Raw genomic sequence first — 12,806 nt, forward strand, 5'->3', positions numbered from 1 at the left:
TCGAAATTAAGGCATGTCATTCTCTCTTTCATGCTAAATTTTAATTTGCCACTTTAAATCCTTCTCAAATTGATTATTTTGACCAAAACCAGCCTAAATGTGTTTTTGTGTGTGTTAAAGTGAATCCTTTATGCTTGAATGTAATTGTTTGGTTTTAAATAAAGCATTTAAAATGTGTTACACAAACCTGTTAGTGAAGGCTACAACAAAGGACTGTATAAAACTTATCCTGTAGGGTTGGTTCTCATTCCAAAACTTTGCTCCAGGTGTGTCTGTTACACCACAGACACAAAAGACTTATCTCCCTTTAAGACTTTAATGAACTTGAGCAACAGTACAACAACATGGGTGTGGTTATGTGTGTACGGTGCTGAAAAGAGAAATAAATAACATTGTGCAAGCTATCATATACAATACACAGAGCAGCATATATACTGTATAATATAAATGCACTAAATCTTAAACCCCTAATAATTGCATAATCTTAATACAGTGTAACTACTTTGGCATGTAAACAATGCACTCAATAATACAAACATGGAGAAAGGGCATTCAGGCAATCACTACTACCTAATCAACAACCTTCTAGCTAGCAGGTGCAGAGTCTAGCAAAGTATGTGAACTAATTTAAGCTAAATCGCCAACGCTAACATAAGGTCACAAGAATTATCAACTACTACAAAAACCGTATTCGATCAATCGCAACTGACTGATATAGTCTCTGGACGGCAGACGTCAACCTCTCTCCTCTCTTCACTCTCCACTCTCTTCTCTTGTGTGGCTGCTCTAGGTGTCCAGCCTGCCCAATAGACAGCCTTTTGTACATTAAAATACAGGAAGTTTTTGAATATCTGATGCAAAAACTGATACAAAAACCACTATGCACTGAAACTTAACTATTACTGCTGCAAATATAAACACCAAACATGTACACTGCACATTAATATTGCATATAATACATTGGAAAATTAAGAAAAGCTTGAATTAGATAACTGTTTCTAGAAAAAATACACACACTAGCCGTGAGCAATACTTTCTTGGATGTTCATGATTGTGTGGTCATGTTGATTAAGTGTTAACCTGTGGCTATTTCTCCCCCCCCCCACCCCTTTTCTAAACCGCCAATGGTTAAGACCTCTTGACCCCCCCCCAGTCGAGTAGCCCCCGGGTGCGGCGCTGGCTCGCTCCTCCCTCTCCCCCTCTACATGTGTCTGATCAAATGCTCTGCTCCACTTCATCAGCTCTCAGTAAATCAATGGACATCACAGAGATGATCTATGACAGAGTAATTACACAGAGACAAAACACTCGGAATGACTCGGAGAGATGGGAAGGAGTAGCAGAAAGATATTGTACAATGGTGAGCTTTATTTTTGCCCTTTTCGTGCATACATGCTTATAAAGGATTGGATTATATTTACCATTGTGTTTAATTTCATAAGATGAAAGTTGTACATTACATAAGTTCAGTCCAAGAGCAGAATTTGAGAGCAACATCCTGGAAGGTGAATGAATATTGCATAACAGGTTTAGTCACCCAGAATGAACTGGTACACAACATATTGGGGCATAAATTGCTTCCTCTTTTCCACCATGTTTCTCCACTTCATGTTTGTTCTAACCACCTCTCCCTCTTGCTCCAACTGCATATCTACTGTAAGTCTGTAAAAATGACTTTCTCTAGGTTACTGGTTAGCAAGACCTGTCATAAAACAGGATTGTTGGAACACACTAAACCCACATGCTTCAAACATATGCATATCTGCATACAATATGTGCACATATATCAATCTGCGCAAAAAAAAAACATTTGCACATGCATGCAAGCAGATGCACTACCCGAGGCTAGGGGAAAAAAAAACAAAACAGGAATCACACTGTTACTGCATACAAACACAGACTGACACAAATGCTCGTAGCGTAATATGTAGAAGTCGAGCTCTGTTTTATTCTGGAGGGCTCGACAGCAGGCTACAAACAAGAGGACCACCAGCTGAGCTCTCTCACAGCAACGTATCTGCATACTGCAGTAAACAAGCAGGAGAAAAACCATCAAACTATCATTTATGTGTTTACTAAACCAAAGATGACTTTCTCCTGTGAAGCTACCTCAGAGGAAAATAATTGTTTGGTTAGATGCTGTTCTGCGACGGAAACTATTTAACTCTTCCTTCATAATGTGGCAGGGAAGCCTGAACAGCCACTGACAGCCTCATTGTTGATCTTTTTAATGAGTAATGCATAAAAATAAATAACTAGGCTATTAATTAACTCTCCATGTGTGGCTGCTGTATAATGTCATGCATGCAAATAGCGTGTACAGTACGGTTTATGTGATTACTGCTGCAACTGTATATGGTGTGTGTGTGTGTGTGTGTGGTGCATTAACTGGACCATGAATATTTGTGAAAAAAAAACATTAAATCATGATCCGGAAATGCATTTAAATAAAATGTAAATAAATCTTGGCAGCTGACATCTTAATTTGTACTGGTAGACATAATACAATTTCTTAAAACGACATAGCTAAGAATATTAGAGCATAACAGATTACAAATACTTACTCACTGGAGCCTTGACGAAACGATGACTAACCACCGAGAGTAGCCTTTCCAATCATCTCATCCTTCCGTATGCAGACAACATGATGTTTCTATAATGGAATGAGCTGTTGCTTTGTGAGGCTCCAAAAACACTCCTATCCTTGGGCCACAATCGCCTCTTCAAACTGCTAATTGCCTCCAACATACAACTAGGACTGTGGATGCCAGTCCAAATCAGCGGCTGACCTCACAGCATGGCCCAGTCATCTGATTTGTGTTAGCTGGCTGCCCTCCGTCACACAGGCCAGCTTTGTGTGATGTTGCTACATTTAGGATATGTTCAGCACTCACAATTAAAACCCCATCCCTGCATCGCTGTCTCTGGTGTTTAATATCAAATATACTATGAATGAAAGCCATTTGGGAGTTAAAGCAATTATATAATAATGACTGAGTATCCTGAATTAACGCTGGATGTAGTAATGTGTGTGTGTGTGTGTGTGTGTGCACAGGAGAGCAGCCTCCCTTGCATTGTCACTGATAGAGAGAAGCGAAAGGAAGAAGAGGACAGCACAGCTGGAGTATAAACAGCACACAGAGGCAGAGGAGTGTAAACAGTCTCAATGAAGCATCCTCTACACGCAGAGTCCACATTTCTATCCGTGGACGCACATTCACAAAAAAAAAACAAAAAAAAAAAACATAATCTCCCACTGCATTAACCCAAACAAACCGACGCACAAAGGACAGCGAGTGACATGTGAAAAGCAGAATAACACTCACCAGGCATTGTCAGAATTCCACAGAACAATCGAAGGCAGGCGGAGAGAGAAACCAAGGCTGAGCCAGAACAAGAGGGGAGAGAGGAAAAAAAAAAAAAAAAAAAAAGAAAGAAAGGCAGGGATGGATGAGGGCAGAGGCGCTTTCAAAGCTCCATTTTTTTTTTCTCCTCCTGCTGCCGATGCAGACTGCCGCTCGCCTCTCTTCTTCTTTACTTGTGGTTCTCTTCCTCTTTCTCTCCCTGACTCCTTCTCTCTTTCCTCCCGCTGCTGCTTTAAGGCGAGGGGTGGAGAATAAGCGCTACAGTGCTCTCTCCCTCTCTCTCTCTTGCTGCCCCCTCTCCTCCTTTCTCTTTCTCCCACCCTCCCTTGCTCACCCTGCACAGAGCATGCCCTACTTCCTGTGTTGTCTCTGAAATGGGACACACTCTATTCTCTCTTCTGTTTGTTTTCCTTCACTCCGCGTGAATGAATTTAAGGGTACCCTGACACTTGACTCTGATTTGGGAATGACAATGATTTGTCCCCCTTTCTCCTCTGCTGTCTCTCTCCCCCCCTCTCACTAACTCCAGCTAAACCTCTCCCTTTCCTCTGTCAGTGATTGACTGCACCTCCCATCTCTGTCTCCTTGCGCAGGGAGGAGCCTGCATATGGTGTGCGGGGGATCACATGCATGTGTGTGTGGTGCAGCCTAGCTTGGCCCTGCCCCCCCCCCCCCCCCTCTCTCTCTCTTGTGTTGCTCTGGTGGGAGTGTGTTTGTGCTCTTTGTCCTGTCAACTCTGGTGCGAGGTGTGCTGCTTTCCCTGCCAGCTACTACCGCTGCTTCTGCCACCGCTGTTGTTGGGACCGGGGTGCGGTGGGAGAGTGGGCGTGTGTTCGCATGTGGTGCCAACCGGCCCAGAGCGTGGACTCCGTTCAGCTGGGAGACTACGACTCATGCTGGGGCTCAGACAGAAAAAAAGGACTGTACATATGAGGCTGGAGCTCAGCTTTGGCAAAGTGACTTGGCCGATGGGGCCAGCCAAAGGGTTGGTAGTAGTGAGGCTGGAATGTGGGTGGGAGGGTTTTACCATGCTCAATTTGAGCTAGGATTGGTAGACTGGCAAAGGAGGTAGGGTTGAGACTGAGGCTATTTCTAGAGCGTACACACTGGCAGAGCTGGCACAAGGGGATGAAAGGCCAAGCAGGACACACAGATAAGGCAGGGCAGCTGTGGAGAGCTAGTTCAGAAGCCTCTAATCTGCACTCCCTGCACGTCTGCAATGATGTCATCAAATATGACATCACCCTTACCCCATATTCTCCCGGACACATGACGCACACACATACACACACACACCAGTGTGAGTATACACATATTGACCACACAATAGAGTGTGGAGGAGGGTACGGTAAGTATTGAACTCTGAGTTCACTCCCATTCTAAACAAAGGCACCGGTCACGGGCACATTGTATGGTTTAAAATTACAAAATCATAAAAAGTATCTCGGTAGCATGCAGCTGGCCACCTGTTTCCTCCTGAAGATGATAAATAAGAGTTCTGCTTTAAACGTCTCTAGTGATGAGTGATTATAATTTCACACAAAGCCCGTTAGGTTTGTATTGTCATTTTATTCCCCGAGGTGTTGTCTGTACAGTTAGTATTAATACAACTTAGATGTGAAGCGTAAAGACTGTAAAGTAGATAAATACAAACAATGATTGCAAGTTCATTAAAGCCTGTCTCAGAAGACTGCTGAGAATAAAACTACTTACTGTATCTGTAACAGCATCTGTACTTACTGAAACATTACAACATCTTATTCTTAAAAAGCTTTTTTACTTTATTCAATAGTAATAGTAGAGTCATGGACAGGAAAGGTAGGGAGAAAGACCGGGATGCAACAAAGGTTCCCAACCGGAATAAAATTGGGGACATTGAGGTTATGTGGTATGTGTATGAACTACTCAGCTACTTGATGCCCTGCAAATATCGATTTTTATGTAATCTCAGCACGGACTGTTATGGATTATAGATTAATTATTTATCCTTACAGTGAGAGCAGTGTCAGATGCAATCAAGTGCAAGAGCCCTGCAACTGAAGTATTCAAAAGTTTCTTTTTTTTGTATTGCATTTCGTTAAGGTAAGGTCTTTCTTTGATTGGTTCGCTCTAGAGACACATATCTGTGAGCACATTTTTTTGAAACTACATAGGAGAATTTCAAACCTGTCATGCAAAACAACTGTGATAGCTCAGCCTAGCTGTGGAAAAAATACATTTACTAACAAAACTTGAGTTATATCATTATAAATTGCAGCAGAAACATTTCACATTTGCAGTTAGGGCTGGGTGATGTACTGTATTAATTTGCAGGGAAACAAATAAACTCCTTGAATCGACCACAAGCTTGAAAAGAATTTGATTATATTTTTTGGCCATAACACTCAGCCCTATTTGCAGTCCATTCTCTTGACTAGATATTTCTTTTCTTTCTGCAGTGTGCAGTAGGTAATAACTTTATTGATATATGCACATACAATTAACACACAGTATGCACTCCCATTTCCTCAGGATTTCAGGTGAAAGGTGATAATTGTATTGATATTATTAAAATGTGTCAAAAAAAACCCCTTCCTGCTGATTTTAACAATGAAGGTTTTTATACCACAGTGAAAGAAATGCTTATTATTTTAATGCCAAAAATCTGTTCTCACTGTTAATAGAAGCATGGCCATAACTATAATGGTTGTAATGTTATGTCTGGCTCCTTTTAGGGTCTCTTTTTAAAATTGAGCTTAATGAGGGTTTTATCAGGAGGACTTTTTCATTTATAACTTCTCTTCGCAATGCCTCTTGGCTCCTGTCCGTTCACATATACAGTTTCCCTCCATCATTCTATCAGTTTAAAATCTAGGAAGCAACTCCTTTCTGGTTCACTTAATCCAATTAAGTAAGCCTAAAGCTACCACTCCTCTCACTTCCCACACACGAGCCAATCGCTAATCACCATCCCTTTTATCAGTCCAATTAGCTGCACTTGTAGCACGCCGCTTCCAGCTCCTGCAGCTGATGCCAACATTCAATCACCACCTTCCCCTCCACCACCAGCATCAAGACTCCATCTACAATCAGAGTGATGATGATCTGGTGGGTTTTGTGTGGTGCTGGCCAGTCTTGTGGTTCATCTCTAAATGCTGGGCATGGACCCCAGATATCAATTTTTTACCAACAATGTTTTGTATCTATGAATGAGTCTATCCTGATTTAATTATCATAACATACATGAAAATGTAATGAAAGGAAAATATGGCTGCTCTATGACATTACCTTTTGATGACCAAACCATTTTCAATTTTAATTTGTAGGCCATCATTGAAATTAAGTGAGTACTGAACAGCATATCCAAACGGCTGCCGTCAAATCAGATTTAAACATTGTAGCCTCATTATGTTAAAAGCGATCTAATCACAATTTTCCAAATACCTCTGAAGGTAGTATTGGTCTAAAAATATACTCTCTATCTGCACAAGTGAAATTATGAACATAAACGCATCTAGAAAACTTTCCGCAGTTCAACAAAATTTTCATTTTGATGATGGGTCAAATAACTGTAAAAATGTGAAAGGTGTCACTAACAGTTAATTAATAAATAACTGCAGGTCCCTTCGACTCTATATTGGAGTATTTTAGCATCTTTAAACTAACTGGTTTGGTTTTAAGGCCAGCAATTTTACTGTTTTGCTTCAGTCTTAACACTCTTTCAGCTAAAAAAGGTCTGATAAACCCACTCTATGCTGCATTGAACTGCTGAAGGAGTTGGTGGAGACCAAACCGGAGCTAGAAGGAGAGTGAATATTAGAATTAGATTCGCTGGGTGGCCAGAAACACTAACTCTAAATTGATGCTAATGTTGCTCCCTATCTGATGGATGTGCAAATGTTTGCTAAAACTTTCACCATTATCAACTTCATAAGGTGGTAATATGTAAATGTTGTGTCTACAGCTTGTTGCACTGCCCCAAGTTACTCTATAAGGTGTGCGCTACTGTAAAGTACAACATATTTGTGAAGAGTGAAATGCTAAGCACTCTGTCACTGTATTTTTAAATGTAATTAAATGTAATTAAATTGAAAAATATGCTCCATAGAAAGGACACAAGTGCAGTTTGAGTGCAGGGAGCTATTTGAGAAGGTTTGTAAATGCATCCAAAGATGAATGTCTGACCCAGACGCAATCCAGCTCACAACGACAGCACACAGATAGCATAGCCTTTAAAAAGGTTACTGAGATCTGTCTGTAGCCGTCTCATCTCTCCTTCACTACAGTGTTTGTGCCTGTATTTACAGTTCTCCATGGAAGAGCATTCACTGCAGTGCAATGACAGTCATCAATAAAGAATGTAATTTTGGTTATTTTGTAAATGTTAATGTGAGTGACATGAGAGCACACGGTAAAACTGAATACACCTTTTGACTTTTGAAGTAACCCAATCACATGCTAAAAGGACGAGCTATGAGCAGGCAGAGAGGTAAAGCAGGCAGCTCGGCACCTTGGTGCTTAAATGTTTGTTTCTATCTAGGTCAGACTGCACCAGCGGAGCTGTGCTGCTGTTACGCCACATACACCACCAGCTTCTCTTTTAATTGAGTTTAATTCCGTTGAGCCATATGAGGTAAATATTACGCAATAGTTCTGACTGAGCAAGTATTAGTTTTTTATCAAAAAGAATGACAAATAACGGGCAGTGCCCATTATTAATCATTATACGAATGTGAGTCTATCTATTATATAGATGTGTGATGTGATGGTCATATTAATGCCTAGAAAAAAAGGCTACATTTAAGACTTAATAAAATAAGACTAAAAGATTTAAATAATAAAGAATATAAAATAGCAATACAGAGTACATACTGATTACAGGACCAATATCAGTATTACTGTAATTTTAGCGGAGTTGATCCCAGTTTAGCCTGTTCTCCCTCAATAACGACAGGGGTCACACTGACTGTGCCTTAATGCAGACACACCCACACACCACGACAGTCTGACCTTGATGAGGCGCCGTCTGGAAAAGGCACAGTGAGTGGTGGATAATGAAGCACACCAGAAGCCCATCAAGCTTCATCACCGCTGAATCCAAGTTTCAAGTGCTCTACCACACCAAGGTTTCGTCTTTATAACATAACAATATAAGATATCTATACAGAATAAAAATAACAGCAGTAAAAAAAAAAGAGTTAAGAACACAGTTGATCTAGTCAAAATACAGTGGGGAGACATGAGTTTTACAACTTGAAGGTTTCCAGTGATGCAGCATTGCTAACACAGACAGGAAGGCCATTCCAAAAGAATGAATTTTTTTTTTTTTGCAACTGGAGTCTTGTGAACAAAGATTGTGCACTGACTTGTATGAGGTAATACAGTGTGACATGTAGTCAAGTGATTCCTTGATCTCCTTTACCCAGTTTGAGCACACGTTTACTCAGAACATCCAGAGCATTTAGAAAGGTTGGCCTGTCTGGACGAACAGAGCAAGAAGCATCAGACTGTGTTTTGTTGCTGCAATGTGAGCTAGCTGTGACTTGGATCAGTCCGTGTAAACTCAAGAGGGACCGGTCCAAATTTGGATGGAAAGCTAGCTTGCCTGTGATGTGCAATTGAGCAATCCAGGTCACTGCTGACTTGCATCTGCAGAAACACAAGCGAGGGTGACATTTATCAGTCTGCTGAAATCTAAAAAAAGAGGTTGCCTTTTGCATATTATCTGAACATCCAAGATAGGCAGATGGTAACTGATAAAATCCTTCCTTCCTCCAAGTGCTATAATTATAGTAAATTATGATGTGCAAATTTCACCTGACTTTTGCTCTTAGTATCATGTTATGACATAGTTATTACTCTGCATGGTCTTCTTCTCTTCACACAGAATAGAAGTGACACTATGAATCTCCCAAAGGCAAAAATCTCTTGAAGCCAGTGCCTCACATCTCCATCTCCACACAGAATCATATACTTGCAGAAAACAGACACAGAAACAACAACAAAAAACAAACTACTTCTCAATCTTAGTTTACATTTCCTGCAACTTAATTTTTTTGCTCCATTAATACTGTCAGAGTAAAAACCCAGATGTAAGTGTTGTAATTTTAGGATATATAATTTATTTGGATGACCCACCAAAACTGATTTGCCAATAAATGTATTTTCTTTTTTTAAAATTTTATTTGTGCAAGCATTATTTCTAACTTTCAAAGCTCAGCTGGAAATGCAAGTGAAGCTGCCAGCACGTCCTCACAAGAAAAATGACAGTATAGGTCTAAAATTAAGGCTGGCAGAATTTACCTATAGTTACTTTACTTTATAGTTACTGGTGGCTATAATAATTATGACACAGTTCAGATGACATCAATATAAAGTGACTTGATAAGATGATTTTTCCCTCATTAGAAGGGTTGGGTGGATGGCTAGGAGATCACTGTTCGCGTCCCATTTCCAACTACGAGTGTCATGTTTCCAACCGCGGGTCGGAAAATTTTTTTCTAAAAACCATAAGGTTGTGGTGTTTACTGTTGCCATGATCACAAAGGTTCAAGTCATCATTCTTAACCCAAAACATGATCTTTCCCTAAACCCAACCAAGTTCTTTTTGTGCCTAAACCTAACCAGACCTTGACCATAATTATTTTTTAACAGCAATTTGTAATGCTTTTGGAGAGCCAGGGTGCATCGCTACATCGGCTAGATGGAACGTCATCTAACTGTAAGTCGTTTTTGGCGGTCTGAACTTTAGACCTATATTGTCAGTTGTTTTTATGAGGATGTGTTGGAAACTGCAGATAAATTGAAAAGTCTGATATGCTATCATACTGTACCGACTAGAAAAATTCCTTCTCTAATTGGATGTTAGCTCTTGAATGCAATGATGTTTTGCGGCAAGTTCTCAAGTAATTAATATGTCATTGCTTTTCATCAGCACATTATCCCCCTTTAGGGATCAACCACCCCAATAAATCATCAACCTGTTGAAAACACTGGTGTATCTGACTCTTTACTCTTTTACCATACACTTTACCTCTTTTCCTTTAATTTTCATAGAGTGAAACTATGACAGAGATAATGATGCTCCAAGAAGGCTACATAGTTTCTAATATTTATAATATCTGTGCATGATAAATAACTAAAAATCCTGCAACCAGGGTAGATTAAAGAGAGGCATGAATGAGTAAATGAGTGTTTGCATGCGTACTGAGCAGTCCTCTAAAGGGATGCGCAAGGCGCTGCTTTGATGGGGCCCTCGGTATTCTTGTCACGCCCAAGGCCCTATCCATTACAGCTCATTACCCGGGAGAGAATGAAAGAGAGGAGACCCTTGGCCATACTCGCCCCAGCTCACAGAAAGCCCAGCAGGGTTAAACATTGACTGAGCCACCAAAACCCACCATCTGGGCAGGTGTCAACACCAATAAGATAGCTCCAGGTATGATTCTGCTGCAAAATATGCAGAAAATAAAGTGATCAGAGTAGTAATATACAGTAAAGCTTCCTAGATTACTAACATGAGACTCAGCTGTCACAATGTAAATCTCACACATTCTGTCTATTTACTATAGGGATGAGGGATGCACATTTTTCCCTTTATGGAAGTAAATAACAAGCAAAATATTTTCTTACTATGCTGTGCTGAGAAGTGGAACCAAGGCCATGTGAAATCTAATTGCACATTAGCATATTATAATGGCACCTTCAATTGCAAAGCTTTCTTCGATTTCTTGGAAGGACTATGCTTACAGCTGTTAGCTGAATCTGAAAGGATCTTTGGGGGGTACAATTTGTGCATCACTTAATTTGTTCAGTGTACAAACAATACTTTAATACAGTATACAATCACCTTAATATGCTTCTGGTGTATTACTATTATTATTATTAATAAACTTTTATTTAATCAGGTGAATCCCATTGAAATTACAAGATCTCTTTTTCAATGGAGCCCTTGCCAAGATAGCAGTAAAACAGTGTTTCAAACAACATTCAAGCAAACAATCGAAACACATAGAACAAAACATACAGCGGCAACTCACAGAATCATGCGCCTAGAAAGACAGGAAACGGATCTAGCCAAGGAAGCAATTATAAATTCCAATTGAATTTGCCTCTAAACCCTTCACTATATTTTAAATGCCCTAATCAGGATCAGCTCATCTAGCTGCAAATCTGTCTGTGTGTGGTTCCGGGCTGCAGGGCAGAGAACATAAAGGCCTGTTTGCCAAATTCAGTGCAAACTTAGGGATGGACAGTAAGAGGGTGCCATTTGAGTGCAAACAATAATTACTAGTTTTGAGTGAGATATACCCACAAAGGTAAGAGGGGAGCAGACCGAGGATGGACTTATAAATAAATATGTACCAGTGAGTGAGTCTGCACAAGGCCAACGAAGGCCACAGAACTCTGGCATATAGGGTGCAATGGTGAGTGAGAGCTTTGCAGCCTGTGACAAACCTCAGAGCGCTGTGGTAACCAGTATCCAGCCAATACAAGCACTGGGCAGGAGCTGCATGTACAGAAGATCATCATAGTCAAGCAAGGGAAGGAACGTAGCCTCAACCAGTTTTTTCCTGGCAACATAGGAAAAGCAGGATTTGTTTCTAAATTAAAAACTTAGCTTAAGCTTCAGTTTCCTTACTAAGTTTTCAATGTGAAGTTTAAAAGTTAAATGATCATCATTTAAAATACCTAGATACTTGTACTGTGACAGTAATTCAATCTGACTGCCCTGCAAGGTTACAATGTTAGGAAGAAAAGCTAAAGTCTTCCTGGCATTAGACAACAACATCAGTTTATTTTTTGTAGTATTCAACACAAGTTGCAGATCAACCATGACTCTACAATACCAAAGGCAGACTGCAAATACTCAAGTGATTGAGCAAGGGTAGCACCACAGCAGTAAATGACGTCAGCATAAAAATGAAACTGTGCATTAGGAACATTTTGATCAGGTTGTTTAAATGGGTAGTAAACAAAAGTGGACCCAAAACAGAACCTTGGGGGACTCCTGACACAACATGGCTTCCACTGGCCTCTCTCAGCTGTGGTAGATGTCCACTTTCAGTCGCTGAATTCAAATTTTGTGATAGAGTGAGATCATTCAGTACATTTTCAGAAATTTGAACTTTGATACAGACATTTTAATATTCAACAGCAAAACTTACTGCTTTCATTAAGCTGGTTCTGATGCTCTTTTTATGAGAGTGTTTGAACAACCAACACATGCAGTGACTGAAACAAATCTCACTCTGAAGACTGACTTCATCTTAGTTAGTTAATTTACTTTAGCTACTTTGAGCACTCTATGTACCAGAAGGTCTAACCTTGGATATCAGTTTAGTTCTGTTTGACTATGGCAGAACACTAACAGAAAAAACACACATACACACACACACTTGTGCCTTGGTGTTGCAACTTCAAAACTGAATAGCTATCTCTATCCTTGAAACAAAGGAAGAG

General features: G+C 40.2%; 1 protein-coding gene across 16 annotated transcripts in view; it reads right to left on the reverse strand.

Annotated features, from left to right (window-relative positions):
• LOC122968108 (disabled homolog 2-interacting protein-like) overlaps window positions 1–12,806 on the reverse strand; it is a 149,602-nt gene that overhangs the window by 54,571 nt on the left and 82,225 nt on the right. The window contains exon 1 of one of the 16 annotated variants that reach the window (XM_044333073.1): window positions 3,327–3,912. The exons of the other annotated variants lie outside the window; for them this stretch is intronic. The gene's annotated coding sequence lies outside the window, so the exon portion shown is untranslated. Of the gene's footprint in view, window positions 1–3,326; window positions 3,913–12,806 lie in introns of those variants that run through there. 16 annotated transcript variants of the gene reach the window in all.

This window comes from Thunnus albacares, chromosome 18 (genome assembly GCF_914725855.1).
Source record: "Thunnus albacares chromosome 18, fThuAlb1.1, whole genome shotgun sequence".
NCBI classification, from domain to species: Eukaryota; Metazoa; Chordata; class Actinopteri; order Scombriformes; family Scombridae; genus Thunnus; species Thunnus albacares.